The sequence below is a fragment of the Gymnoscopelus braueri genome (genome assembly GCF_963280865.1).
Source record: "Gymnoscopelus braueri genome assembly, chromosome: 22".
Taxonomy (NCBI): domain Eukaryota; kingdom Metazoa; phylum Chordata; class Actinopteri; order Myctophiformes; family Myctophidae; genus Gymnoscopelus; species Gymnoscopelus braueri.
Window position 1 is genome coordinate 24534429 of NC_137624.1, and position 10111 is coordinate 24544539.

The window sequence follows — 10111 nt, forward strand, 5'->3', positions numbered from 1 at the left end:
TGCTATTTTTGAATAGCCAACGCAAAAATCTAAAATAACACTGATGCTTTCCCGGTTTTTATATAAAATATAGACTGGTGGATGCTTCGCGTTGCAAACCTTAGCTACATTTCACCTTGTTTTCATTAATAATGCTGTGTGTATCGCTCTCTCGTGGTAAAGTGTGTCTGTGAAACGTTGCAGCGCTTTCGGTGCGATCTTTCCGTCAAGTTGACAATCTAGACTACGGCTACAACAGAGGCTGTTTGCGGACTGGAAGCTGAGCATTGTGAATGAGTGTGTGGGACTACAATTGATGACCCCCCCCCCCCAGTACAAATTACTCAAGTAATGTGTACTTAAGTAATTTATTAACTCTTAATTGAGTAGATTTATCAAATGGTACTTTTTACTCATACTTGAGTAATTGTTTATGGAGTAATTGTACTTTTACAGATTTCCAGTACTCTCCCCACACACACACACACGCACACGCACACAAGAGTGCACGCTCACTGAAAAGTGTGTTGCTTGCTCTTTGAGCAGGCCCAGCATTTATTTTCTGAACAATCCACTTTCCAGTTCAGGGAGAGGAGATATCACTTTAGCAGAATGGATATCTAGTGGAAAGCCAGTCGTCAAAGCCAATTAGATTGAAGAGATTAGAGAGTCAAGTGGCAGTAATTAATCTTGATTCAGTTTTAGGGTTATATCATATGGCTGACACCAATTCTATTGATGAAGTGCATTAGCCTACATAAACTAAGCATATGTTGAATGTATGCTCTGTCATGACACATGAGCTTGAAGATTGGCTATTTTCCATGTGTGACACCATTGTACGGCAAAGTATAAACCAGGCTTTAGTAATCATGTTTGTCTTCTGTTTAGTCATCATGGCTACATCTATTGCTCTGTTAGATAAGAAGTAATACAAACAGCTCTTTCTCGTAGTAGTAGGAACTAGAAGAAGAAAAAAAACGTTTGAACAAGATAGGGGCAAGACTGATTTGAAAATGTAATGGCTCTTTTATTCATTTATTCTTTGCCAAATCATACATTTGTACACAAATCATACACACCATCAGTATCAATAAATTTAGGCCACATACTCTGTAACTGTTAAGTTTCTCAACCCATTTTTGATGCTGTTTTTATAACTTTTAAAGTTCCATTTTTGCACAAGGAATTAATGTGGAAGATTAGAAAATAACATTATTTTAAGATAATATTCAGACCTACCAAGCATCTCATGAAGGTCCTGCAGTCAGTTGCATGTCATCGCCACTAGAGGTCTGCACTAGCATTAATGTTGGCTTAGTAAAATGATGCTTTTAAATTTCCAACTTGATATTGAACCATAATGACTCGTATTATATAATGATGTGGCTTTTGGCCAGTAATTTTTGGAGAGCTTTCATACCTTCACTGGATGGGGGCAAATTTAGAGAATAAATACTACAGTTAAATGGATTCTATGTTAATCTAGTAGGAGCATTGCTGACATTCTGGGACCTACTTATGCCCACACTTTATTGTTGTAAAATTGTATTTCTGTTTACAGGGCCAGTACTGTTAAAGCTACTATTGGAATGAAAATGCAAATAAGACAAGAACTTGCCTTTGCCAGGAAAAGTCTTCAGGACCTGTATTTTCCCCTGTAACTGCCAACCCCATTCTATCACTAAACCTCTCGCTTTCGAAACCACTGTTTATGTTCTTGTTCTTTGCCTTCAGCAAAGATTTGCGTCTCATAGGAATTAATCTTGATTGGAATTATGCCACAATTGGCAAGCAAGTTGGGAAGACCTGTATACTTCTAAAGAATAATGTTTTAATTCATTGTCAAGATGAGCAAGCCAGCTGATTAAATCCACAAACATACTGTAAGTCTGCCTTGAGTAATATATCAGCTGGCATTAAGCCTGATATACACTTACTGAAAAATAACCGATATACAAGCTCACAACGAGTCACATCAGCGACGCGTTCTGAACTTGTATATCGGCTATTTTCAGTGAGCGACACTGTTGTACGATGGAGCGTAAATTAAGCATTAGGGGGCCCAAGGAGACAAAGAGCTGATGAATTGAATTAATCTCCCCTCCCGTGATGGATGGGCCTGTTCACAGGGGGTGGGAAAATGGGAGCATTGTTCATCTGTCACTCTGATTGCCACGTCCCTCTTTGATTTGTGCCCGGGTTCTGAAGGCCACAAGTGGTCAAAAGACCTCCCTCCTCTCCCTCTGTCTTTTCCAAGAATTTTCAGCCCATCTATAGCTTGCATTCCCATAACCCCCAATCACAACAACCAAATGTTGCTAAAAAACAGTCCTTCGCTTAGACCAGGAGGCACATAACAATTTTCACTGTTCGTTTTGATTAATTAATTTAATTGTTTAATTGTGATCAAATATAAATATCAAACGTATGAGACAGTCGACATTTCCCAAGAGGAAATGTGTGTATGTAATTCAGACGCAGGGATAAAACATACCCCCACTGGTGAGGAATATCAAAATCAAAGGCATGAATCCCCACCCCATCCCCTCCAGCAAATCGAACCCTGACTATTTGTCACACAATATTTCTACACCTTGTGCTACATCTTTCATTGCATGTATTTACAATTGAATGCAGTGTATCAGTGTGCAGTCATAACAGCATCTTAGATTTTAACCTCTGAATTCTCAAGTTCTATGAATAAAAGAGAAAAAAAAGCAATTTAGATGGTGCAGAAAGCAATACCGCATTTCAATGAAAATGCTTTAGTCAGTTTAGTAGAAAATTGGTTTTGTGGAAAGTGTGAGCTTTTCTCTTTACGAATGGAAACTTGTGTCCCTTGCACCCAAAATGACTAGATGCACAGAATTATATTTAAAAGGTAATTATATTTACAATAAAATGTCTATGGTGTAGTAAAGTAAAGTGAGGCACATGCTCCTCTAATAAGTAATGAGTACAAATGTATTTAAACTGGTGAGCTTTGAGTGAACTCGAGTGGCTTTAGTCGCCATGTGATGCGTTGTGAGCTTGTAGATCGGCTATTTTGGCATGGGACACCAACTTATGTTTTCTTGGTTCTGAGTAGAGTACTACAAGGAAAATTCCCTTGACCAAATGCAATGACCAATGCAAAACTTCCTACAAATTGATGCTACCCAAATCCCTCAGGGTACTTTTTAGTCTCATGGCTTTCAGTGCATCAGTGTATGAAAGCTTCTTCCTTTCATTACATATGTTAAAAGAAAATAGCAGATACAATCTTACAACACGACACAGATCTATTTTTATCAGGCTATGCCTCATTTACTGTGCCTTCTCATGGAACGGTGAGCTCAGTATAATAAACAGATCACTAAATATGAGACCATAATATCTGGCCAGGCCCAGAAGTTCGGTTTGTGCTGAATATCTCTGACAGGACTATTAGTGGCCCATTGTCTACCAGTTCCTGGCCTCCCCTAGCTCATGGAATCAATTCCATGCTAATTCTTTCCTGACTTGTTCAATGTAACAAAGCCAATTTGATTCGTAGGTTTTTCTTATCTTTTACTCTAACTTGCTGCTGCCAAGGGAATCAGCATTTCTATCAGATGTATCTGTCTTGACTGTTTTCTGGACAGAATGTCAGTGTCTGTGTGCAGAGGGAAGGGGGTTTTCCACTGTCTGAATTTTAGATTGATAATCTTTATCTTGTTAAATTAAATGTAGACAAAGATTATCCATCTTTTGATATATAGGATACATTATTTAACGTTTTGTAATATCATGTCAACATCTATTTTTACATGCCCTAATAGATGTTTGAACAGGCAGAGATGTTAATAGTTATTCCTCTATCATCGCCAGAGTTTACTCATTTGCTCTGCTGAAAGTCAGCCATCTGGGGCTGCAAGTATCAATTGTTTTCTTAGCAATTATTCTATCGATAACTTTTTTGATCAATTGAATAATCCAGAAGCAGGTTTAATATCAACAAATCAATCAATTATCCATTTAAGCCCTATTTTATACTTTGTCGCACAGCGGTGTTCCCTTGGGAAGATACTGCGGCTGACCAATTACTATAGCTTTTTCATCTTTAATAACCCCCCTCACTCAGGGCAAATAAAGGCTGGATATGTGTCTGTCTGTCTCTCTCTCTCTTGTGCTGACATGTTCAGTGCATAGTGCCGTATTATCCCAAATTTTATATGGCTCACTTTTTAGCACCCTTCCAATCAGGGAAAATAGAGGCTTAATAGTGGACACATATACTGTATAGGCACATACTGTGTGTGTGTGTGTGTGTGTGTGTGTGTGTGTGTGTGTGTGTGTGTGTGTGTGTGTGTGTGTGTGTGTGTGTGTGTGTGTGTGTGTGTGTGTGCGCGCGCTCAACAACTACTCTTCATCCACAGATATAGTTGTGCCTATATCTGACATACTGTAAAATACAGTACAAATACAATTATCTAAATCTGCTCTCTGGTGTTAGTGAATAAAATAATGTATTCACATTTATCAGGGAAAAAAACATACTGTACATTTCGTTACTGAAAGGGTTTTGTAAAATTGCATTGTTTAATTGCAGCATGAACCCTTCTTTAAAAAAAATCAGATATAGCAATCAGAAATAATGTTAAAAAGGTAGAACCCGCACTCCAACTATAGTAATCTTTACTAAGAATCTTCTTCAGTTTGAAGAACCCTTTGAAGAAGATCCACACTGGATCAAAACATTGTCAACTCAAATAGAGATGTCTTTACTGTAGTTGGCGTGTGGGTTCTAACTTTTAACGTTAGTACTTTTTAGCCCTGCAACCATTGTCGAGGTGCATATAGTTAGGTCCACCTCGAAGTCAAATTAACTTAACATTGAAAGTGGGTATTCTCGGTATTGTGCCTTACTTTATGTATCTTATTATTTTACAATGCACAAGTTTAGCACTACTGTTTACCACTTTGCACAGCTCAATGTTCTGTATATTGCATAGGCACTAGCATTTTACACTGTACTGTGTGTTTATTACTGAATATACTAGACCACAGGTTCTCAACCTGGTGTCCAGGGACCCTCCCCCCAGGGGTTCTTAAAGGACGACTTCACAGATTTTCAACCTATCTTCATATAATTGGTACTCACTAATACTCGTGATAAAATGGTACCATTTTTTTCTACTTGGTCTGTGTCTCATAGGAGGGCTGTGGACAGTCCAGAAACCCGTCTACCAGTGACATCATCGTTAGGCATGATTTTTTTTTCCAACAAGATTTCGCATTTTTTATTTAGATTTTTATTAACACGAGAACAATGGCTTCTTTTATTGCATTGCAACTTTCCAGGAATAGAAAGCCTGCAGTTTCTATTAGCTTGGATTCCCCATTGATGATGTCACTGGTAGACGGGACTCTGAACTGTCCACAGCCCTCCTCTGAGACACAGACCGAGTAGATTTTTTTTTTACCATTTTAGTATTAGTGAGGACCAATTATATGAAGATAGGTTGAAAATCTGTGAAGTCGTCCTTTAAGGGGGTTCCAGGGGTCCACAGCTACATTATTGATGGTTATAGGAACTGAATGGAGCAATGGACCCTTAACAGGTCTGTAACTTTGACAGTGTACAAATGGGTCCATTTGGTTCCATTTGGACACAGGGTTAAATTAGCACTATTTCACAGTGTCGATTGGGGACCCAGAGATGAAAATTTGTATCTGTGGCCTAATGCATATAAATCTCGGGGTCCAATTAAAAAGGTTGAGAATCACTGCACTAGACCACTACTGGATGGATATATTTACATGGTATACATTCACGAATGCACTACTATACATTACTGATTATGCTGCATGGATACTGGATACCGTAAGTACTATACACATTAGAGGGCATAATTCTGAATAGTTGCATTGACTGTACCCTGTGTTTGATAGTTTCATGTATCCACTTTTACGATACATATCATAAATCATCATCAGTTGTAACTTGTAACTGCTGCTATAATAACTGAATTTCCCTCTGCTGGATCAAATAATGCCATGTTAAATACACAATCTTTGTTATCACAGTCTGTTGTTTATAAAACATCAATTTAAATCGTGTTTTCATGATACATTATATGCATAGAGATTATTAACTAAATAACGGATTTTTATCGCATTGTTTGCAGTGTCATTACAGTCATACAATATCTGGAGTTGTTTATGTGTTGCTTGCAGCACATGTTCTGTACTCTCTTCTCTCTCTTTTTCCATCGCTGTCTTTGTCTAAATATATACACTTGACTTTTATTCTCCACGTCTTGACCTGCACTTAACAAGAACACACATACACACACACACACACACACACACACACACACACACACACACACACACACACACACACACACACACACACACACAGACAGCCCTCTTTATAAAAGACTGAGTTTGTAGATGGGTCACATTAGGGGCAATAATTGAGGTGTTTTACGCTTGCTGGTCGATTTATTGAGGTCAGCTAAAGGCTACATTTTGGGGAAACGGGGAAGGCTGTTTAGATTGATTTTCATGAGTGATTTTCTCTGGCAGCAAAAGTGAAAACAAAAGAGGAACATGATACATCAAATCACAACCACAAAAGTAATAGTGACGGTGGTGAAAATCAAAGCACAACTTTGTCACTGATCATTCAGCTAAAATACTTAAATTTCTTGCTCTGGAATAGAGACCTGACATGATAAAACAAAGCAAAAATAAATGAACACAGAAAAATTGAAATGGAAAGGTTAAAATAAACACTACGGTAGATCTATCCATACTGCAAGCATACAGCCATTTTCTGGAGCTGGGCTACACTGCTCAAAGACTCCAGTGTATTTAAGATGAAAATGGATTGCATTATTAACTATCCTGAAACATATGCTACATGAAGGACCTAAATATAGACAAAGTGCTACTGGTAATAATTCAGATACACGTGGATCGATATATGTTAGCCTAATACATGTCCTTAGAGGTTACTGGAAAATAACTGAAGGGGAACAAGTCAATACATGGTTTTCTGTTGATGGTTTACCATACAAGTACAACCATTTCCATTAAGGAGAAACTGTAACCCAGTGGCTTTCAGCAGTGCAGTGACAGTGTTGATTCTTGATTTGACCGTGAACAGTGTGATAGAAGCTGTGTGCTCTGTATGCTGCCAGTGCTCTCTCTTTGTGAAATGAGTTAGCTGAACATGAAAACTGAGCAGACCATCAGCAATACATTATGTATGAAGAGCTAGGAGGCTTCTGCTGAATTCTGTTCAGGTGGCACCAGAGGGTGCAGCCAACTGGAAATGCCGCCTGGTCACTTAAGGCACACTATAGCAGGATTTATACTTAGTTGTGCGCCGGTGTCGAGCATCGGAAATATCTGATCTACAAGCTCACATCGCTTTGTGGTGCGACGCGTTGTGAGCTTGTAGATCGGCTATTTTTGGACCACAACACCACGTGCACAAAGTATATCAAGCCCTTATCTGTGATAATCTTATCTTTCTACAGTACATGAAAGCGCCTCGCTCAATGCGGGCTTTATCATTGTACCTCCTGGTTTGAAATAGCTGCTTGGGCTGTTCATGTATGTTGATATGATGGAATGCAATTCAAACCATATTTTCAGTGTCCAATATGCTGGTGGCTGCTGTGACACAGGATCGAAACATGAACAAAAAAGAACATACATACAACGTACACTACGTGTTCAGACAAAACATAATGACTTTCTCGATATGAATTCATAGAGAAAACATGTTTGGCTCAATGGCAACGCCCATCTACATTTCTTTTTGAAGTCTGGCAAACATTTATCCAGTAAACAGGCCTTAAATTTCTCATTTGGGTTCAGAATTTTAAAGACCTCCACCTAGCCTGGGGAGACTAATTAAGACATTTAGGAACATATTTCAGAACGTGGCCTGCTGCCTGTCTAACAAGGATTAAAGGGAACAATATGGAGTAACACTGATGAAGTTGTCTAATCTTAGTCAATATTAAAAGGCTGGGAGCCCTCAGCCCTCCCAAGTAGCACATTATACGTACATACTGTACTGTACATACTGAACAGGTACGAGCCTGAACTGATGTCATGATGAGTTTAATGTTGCGTTGGTGAAACAGAAGATGTAGAACACAATGGAGTTCCCACATTCAATGTCAAATGTGTAGCTTATTAAGTGAATAAATAAAAATCTGTTCTTTAATTGTTGCAATCTGTCACCTCCTTAAGATTCTCATTTAACCACTAAAGCTCTATTTGAAAATAATACTGGAAAATAGATGATCTACAAGCTCACATTGTGTCACATCGCATTCTTTAAAAAATAATTGCCTTTGAAACAGTTTTTTTCCCCAAATGCCCAGAATACAGACACCAGGGTAAAAGTGGTTAAGGATGATGGTGGCAGGGATGACTATCATTGATCCAAGTAACCTTGCTGACTATACTTTTTTCTAGAAAGTTGTCTAAGGGCTTTGGTCAGACACCTGCATGGTTCATACTGGATTCATCCAGTATTTATAGGAGCACTATGGACAGCTCCAACCTGAGTTATTGAAAGTAGCTGAACTCATCAAACACAAGTGAGCCTTAACTCCCAAGTCTGGACTGATTGGAGTGAACCTATCCCTTCAATGACTACACCGATGTAATTGTATTATTCACATCTTTGCCCATATATTGTACATTAATATAGACCATATCCTGTTAATAGTTTTATATTTATATTTTGTATTTGTTTACATTTTCTCCAAAATGTTACTGAACTTACCTGAATAATTTGGTGGCTAAACCAAATGTTCTGGTTAAAGCAGCACTATGTAACTTTCCTCTTCTACCCCGGATTTGAACCCGGTTTCCTGCCCAAGTGCTGATTCTTTTTTTACAGGAAGAGCAGTCAGACTAAATACAACCACCCCAATTGTATAAATGATATTGTATTAACATACTCTACCATACAGATTGGACACATTTTCATTTGATCATTTTTATTGTATTCTCAAGGAATTACTTTCAGCTAGACAAATCAAGTAGGGGATTATTGTATGTTTGTTTATGTATATTTCTTATTTTTTTATATATAAAAACACCTGCTCTTTACAGTATGGCATGGCCATTCCAATTCCAATAGTTGATCATCAATCTTGAATAGAATATGTAAAATCTTCAGTGTCTTTCAATCTGTCTTTAGATGCTGTTTATTTTGCTATATTAAGTACATTTTGTTGTATGTGTAAAAGAGTCGGTGGAATTATTTTTGTACAAAACATGTTTTGCAGTTAAAAACATGTCAAAAATAATTCATAGAGAAAGAAACAAGACATATCACAGATATCACAGGCTGTTGTGCAAGTAGAGAAAGTAAATCAAGTCATCATGGGAAATGCCTGGTACATGAATAGTGCACCCTGCAATTATACCAATTTTGAGTTGTCCTCAGTTCCTGGTACTACATTATATCATATCCTACAGTACATTTGTCTAACTTTATTTATACAGGCAGGCAGGCTTTGCTGAGCATGCATGATCTTTTTCAGCAACACCCTGTTTCGTACTCCTACACAATGAAATCCTTTGTGTTAAGTTAAGGATAGATTTTTGAAGATAGTAATTTGCAAAGGTCTTCAAAATATGCATTTTGTAATCTATCAAGTGTATCACTTGTAGCTTGTGTCTGTAACTTAGTATATGTTGTAACAACTTAGTAATAATATACAGTAACAATTCTTGTCTGACAATGCAACAGGATAAACTCAGCACAGTGCTGTAAGTGGATCAGTGATTTTCACAGCTAAGCCCTGATAACATCTGATTTCTAATCCTGTGTTGTTATGAGATCAGATCTCATTTCTAATCATCTCTTGCCATTCAAGTCATGTTATAAAGACATCCGTTTATCATGAAATCAATAAAGAAAGATTCTGAATACCATGATAAATGACAGCTTCTTCACAGCACCTCAGCGTATCATGCCAAGGCACAGATGAGCATGCTTTATCAACAACATAGAGAGAGAGACACACACACACACACACACACACACACACACACACACACACACACACACACACACACATTGTCATCTTCTTACCATGTTGAAACCATCCAAACATGGGGTTGACTG